Raw genomic sequence first — 5,955 nt, forward strand, 5'->3', positions numbered from 1 at the left:
AAAGAGCACCTTCCCTGCAGGACGCTTTGCAAGGTAAATTTGTAGGTCGAGTTTACGACTTTTTTGTTCTCCGATCCTAACCTCATTCATCTGGCTACTTTGTGATTGTCTTTAATGAAGCTTATAAATGGCAAAAAGCAAAGTAAGTAGAATGCATGTTAATAAGTGATTGCACCCAAAAATGCACCTTTTGCACATAAATTCTACTTGATGCTCGTTTTGGATTTCTGTAAAAGTTTGATATTTGGCAAACAGTATAACTCCTTCATCTTTTCCTGTTTTTCCCTTTTTATCTCGTTTTGACTTTTTGCCTTTCTGGTTTGAGTTAAAGTTTCTGAGTCTTTGGAAAGCCCTTTCGCATGACCTTAAGTGATTGCAATGCTTGTGTTTTGTAGATCTGAAATGTCAGGGTTGAAAGTTAAGAGTTTTGTGTGGAACTTTAAAACCACACAGCAGACTTGGCTATGGTTGTAAGAAAAGGATGCAGTATCTGAATTTTTACTTGTTTTTGTTGTTTTATACCTGTTAGAAATGCCTTACTTTATGAACTTAGTATCGACTAATACCCGTGATTTATTAATCTGTTTTACTTCGTTTGAAATTACATTTTAGTTATTTCTCTGATCTACATTAATAAATTGTACTAGAGTTTGCAATGAAAATAGCTAAAATACAAGGAAAGAAAACTGAATTGAGTTTTTCTTTAGTACTTCCAATTTGAATAGTCTATGTTTAATTGAGGTTATAACATTCCTTAAAAATACTCTTTGAGGAATTGAAAATATCATCTCTAACAATGTCTTGAAGAAAGAAAGAAAACTAATCTGAGACTTGTGCTTGCAAACTAGTAAGAATTATTTTAAAATGAAGGAAAATATAACTATCTGCTTGTGTGCCTTGTGTCAGAAATTAAAGTGGTTTGTATTTCTTACAAAAATAAAAATATTTAAATGACAAAAAAAAAGAAATTCCCAAAAACCAATTTATCTAAATAAGCAGTTTACTCAGTTGGGCAAACAGGTTTCCTATCACCACAAAATTTGCTTGTCTGAGTGAATAGCTTGGTTCTTTTAGGCCCTATATCAGATATCAAGGTTCCTGTGAGGACATTTTGGTTTCCACCAAGTTAAACTATTGTTACACCTTTTGCCCAGTTCTTTGAAGGCAGGCTCCCCACCTTGAAATGTATACCTGGATCTACTTGAATCCACTTGCCAGGACTTTGTAAATTGCTCTCCTGACCCTCACCCCTTTGCTAAGAAACTACTGAGCATTATTGCAGTAAGCATTAAGGAACCAGACCTGCTTTTCCCACCACTCCATGTGGTGCTCCAATCACCAAAATAGCAAGTTTTGAAAGAGAGTTTATTGATGAGATAGTCATATGCAGAATCAAGAGAACAAGTCCCAAGTGGGCCTCTGGGAGCATAGGATTTATAGTTACTTATGGGGAAAGCGATCGAGGGTCAGGAAGCAATTGGCACATGTGTGAACTTCATCCACTTTGACCTTCATGACCCACAGGTGGAAGGTGTTACCTATGTCTCTACAATTGGTGACTTTTTAAAGTCAACTAAAACCAAGCAAGTAATGAAGAGCCAATGAGTGGGTTACTTCTAGGGGGTTTGTTCAGCTTTTCCCTCACCTTCCTAGGTTTAATAAACGTAGTATTTCTTTTTTTATTAGGATATATCCATTGTACAGGGAGGATCCATTGCGACAATTCCAAATAGGCTTATATTGTACGTTGGTTAGCTCACCCCCACTGTCTCTCCCCCTCAACCCCTCTCCACCCCACTTAAAGCAATTGCAAAAGGTTTCTTTTGTTCTATTTCATATAAGTATCTGAAGTCCATCCACCATATGCCCTCACCTTAATTTCCTTCATTCACCCTCCCCCATCACAAGTACCCCCAACATACACTGTACCTATTTTACAGTCCTGTTTTTTGTTATTAATATTTAAGTCAATGTTCCAAAGGGTTTCTCAATGTGTCCTCACTGTGACTCTTCTTAAACAACAGTTTATACCAGTGTTTTCCAGGAAGTCAGAAGCAAGTAATTTGGTGCTAAATCAAATGCAAAATATCCCACTTTACCCTTAAGCACAAAAGGGAAGTTTCTGTGAATATTAAAAATTAATATGGTGCTAGAAAATCAACCTTCAAAAGATTACTTAAGATGGATTTTTTTTTAAATGCAAAAGAACATAATCAAGGAGAAAATTGGAACAAATGAGGAGGAAGCCATTGAGGGAGGCTGAAAAAAGTAGCAAATGCTATGAAGTCCTAAAAACTTTTTGAAGATCACCCACAAATTTTGCTCTGCACTTTCTGCCACCAGTGCACAAAGACTGGACTTTGGGTCTCATCTCCAATGCACTTTCTTCTCCAACTTCTGCTAAATCTCTTTGCCTCTACATCTTGGTTTTCTCAACTGTAAAATAGTGGTGAGGATGAGCTCAGTGACTTTCAAACTGAAAAACCAGCAGACCTAAGACTGCTATTAGCAGAATTGGCCTACTCTAACCTTCTTGCCAAAATTTTTATAAGAGACTGTCATGCTCTTTAGAAGAAAGAAATCTATTACTTTCTTTTTTGTTTGTTTGTTTATTTATTTACATGTGCATACATTGTTTGGGTCATTTCTCCACCCTGCCCCCCTCCCCCACCTTTCCCCTCTCCCCTCCTCAGTTCCAGGCAGGTCCTGTTCTGCCCTTATCACTGATTTTGTTGAAGAAAGGACATAGGTATAATAAGAAAGACAAACCATTTTTGCTAGTTGAGTTAAGGACAACTATACAGAAAGATTCTTACTATTGCTTTCATGTACCCATGTGTTACAACCCATGTTGATTTAATTCTAACTGATCTTTACCTTGGTCTCTGATCCCCTGCTCATGATAACCTGTCATTTTATGGTTTCTGTATTAGGTCCTCTGGAGTAGGGACATCAAACACTTCCATGTTTTGGGTTTTCTACCTATTCCTATATCTCCCTTATGTGCTCTCCCCTTCTCATGTGATCCAAGTCCAACAACATTGTTGTATTTGCCCTCGACAGGGGGGGGCACTCCTCATGCAAAAAAGACAGCAATTGCAAAAGGCCTGTAGGGCTGTATACTGAGAAACAAAAGGGACATGCATCCTGGAGAACTCTAAATAAACAAAGCCTGCAGCAGCAGATGGCTGACAATAGGAGGCAGGTGAGCCACAGCCTCAGATTGACATTCACAAAGCTGTCTCCAGACTCACCTTTTTTTTTTCCTCTTCCTTTGGTGAGACAACAACATCAGATGCTGAAGGAATAACTGAAACTGTATTGCATTTGAACTTGGGATTTTTTTTTCCCCTTTGATGAGAAAATGACAGAACTACTTCACAGACACTGAGACATCTTCAGGACTGGAGGCTAAAGGACTAACACCAGAATTATTAATACTGAAACTTTATTGCACATGAGCTTGTGGGGTTTTTTGTCTTTTTTTTTCATTATCCACTCTCTGTCTCTCTAATGCCTGTTTAACTTACTGTTGATTAGTACACTATCTCTCCCTGTTTATTTCTTTGGCTCTATTTTTTGTTGTTGTTTGGTTGGGTTTTTTTGTTTGTTTTGTTTTGTTTTCCCTTTTTCTTTACCTTCTTTGCTTTCCCTCTCCTCTCACTTCTCCACTATAGATAGCACCATTGTTATTATTACAAGATACACAACACTGAATTACACACAGTATAGGAACCATAACAATAGCAAGGGCAATGATGGGAAGATGGAAAAAAACAGAAATATTTTCCCCCCAATAATAAATTAGTACAGGAACCAGAAGGAAATGAAGACATCAGATACCCAGACCCAGAATCCAACAAAACAAAGATAAACTATGCCAAAGAACCCAATGAAGCCAACAAGAACACTCTGAAAGAGGAAATCCTGCAAGTAATCAATGAGAATTTTATAGAGGTGATATTGGATATGGTCAACCAAAATGCACAGGAGACACTCAAGAAATTCCAAGACAACAAAAATAGAGAATTTGAGAAAGCACAAGAACAAATAAAAGAAAACATAGAAGCACTGTATGAACACCAAAGTGAAACAAAGAACATGAAAAATAAAGAGATAAATGAAGTCAGGGTGAAAAAAGACAATATTAAAGAGGAAGAGACTCAGGATATGGAAAACCTCAGAAAAAAGAATGAAACAGAAATGCAAAACAAAATGGAAGGCCAGTCCAGCAGACTATAACAAGCAGAGGACAGAATCTCAGAACTTGAAGATGAAATGGTAATTAAAGTAAAAACCAAAGAACTATTAGTTCAACAACTCAAGACCTGTGAAAAGAAAATGCAAGAACTCACCAACTCCATCAAAAGACCAGACCTGAGAATGACGGGCATTGAAGAAGGAAAAGAGATGCAAGAAAAAGGAATGCATAAAATATTCAACAAAATAATTACAGAAAATTTCCCAAATCTAGAGAAAACTATTCCCATACAGGTACAGGAAACCTTCAGAACTCCAAACAGACCTGACCAAAATAGAATTACCCCATGACATATTATCATTAAAACAACAAGTGTAGAGACTAGAGAAAGAATATTGAAGGCTGTAAGAGAGAAAAAACAAATAGCATACAAAGGCAAACCCAAAAAGTCACAGCAGACTTCTCAAAAGAAACATTAAAAGCAAGAAGAGCTTGGGGTGAGGACTTCCGGGCACTGAATGAAAAAACTTCAATCCTAGGATACTGTTCCCAGCAAAACTATCATTCAAAATAGATGGAGCAATAAAAGTCTTCCATGATAAGCAGAAACTAAAACAATATATGACCACAAAGCCACCACTACAAAAGATTCTTCAAGGGATACTGCAAACAGAAAGTGAAATCCAACATAACCATGAAAGGGCAGGCAGTACCAAACTACAGGAAAAGAAAAAGCAAGAAAGTAGAGAGTAACATCAATTTAGCTACACACAATCAAACCCTCAAACAGCTAACAGAACTAAATGACAGGAATCACCACATACCTGTCAATACTAACACTTAATGTTAATGGACTTAATTCCCCCATCAAAAGACACCGTTTGATGAACTGGATAAAAAGGAAGATTCAACACTTTATTGCTTACAGGAGACCCATCTCATCGATAGAAATAAGCATATGCTTAGGATGAAAGGCTGGAAGAAGATTTACCAAGGCAATGGCCCCCAAAAACATGCAGAAGTAGCAATACTTATCTCTGACAAAGTAGACTTCAAACGTACATTGGTCAAACAAGATAAAGAAGGACATTCCATACTAATAAAAGGGGAAATAGACCAAAAGGAAATAACAATTATCAACCTATATGCACCCAATGTCAATGCACCCAATTTCATCAAACATACCCTGAAGGACATAAAAGCATATATAAACTCCAACACAGTGATTGTAGGAGACTCTTACACCCCATTATCATCAATAGAAAGGTCATCCAAACAAAAAAATCAATAAAGAAATCTCACAGAGTGGGAGAAAATATTTGCCAGCTATACATCAGACAAAGGACTGATAACCAGAATATATAGGGAACTTAAAAAACTAAATTCTCCCAAAACTAATGAGCCAATAAAGAAATGGGCAAGTGAACTAACCAGAACTTTCTCAAAAGAAGAAATTCAAATGACCAAAATACCCATGAAAAAATGCTCACTGTCTCTAGCCTTAAAGGAAATGCAAATCCAAACCACACTGAGATTCCACCTCTCCCCTGTTAGAATAGCCATCATTAGCACACCACTAACAACAGGTGTTGGTGAGGATGCGGGGAAACAGGAACCCTTTTACACTGCTGGTGGGAATGCAAACTAGTACAACCATTCTGGAAAAAAATTTGGAAGCTTCTTAAAAATCTAAACATAGATCTACCATATAATCCAGCAAAACCACTCTTGGGGATATACCCAAAAGACTATGA

This window comes from Castor canadensis, chromosome 13, assembly GCF_047511655.1.
Source record: "Castor canadensis chromosome 13, mCasCan1.hap1v2, whole genome shotgun sequence".
Taxonomy (NCBI): Eukaryota; Metazoa; Chordata; class Mammalia; order Rodentia; family Castoridae; genus Castor; species Castor canadensis.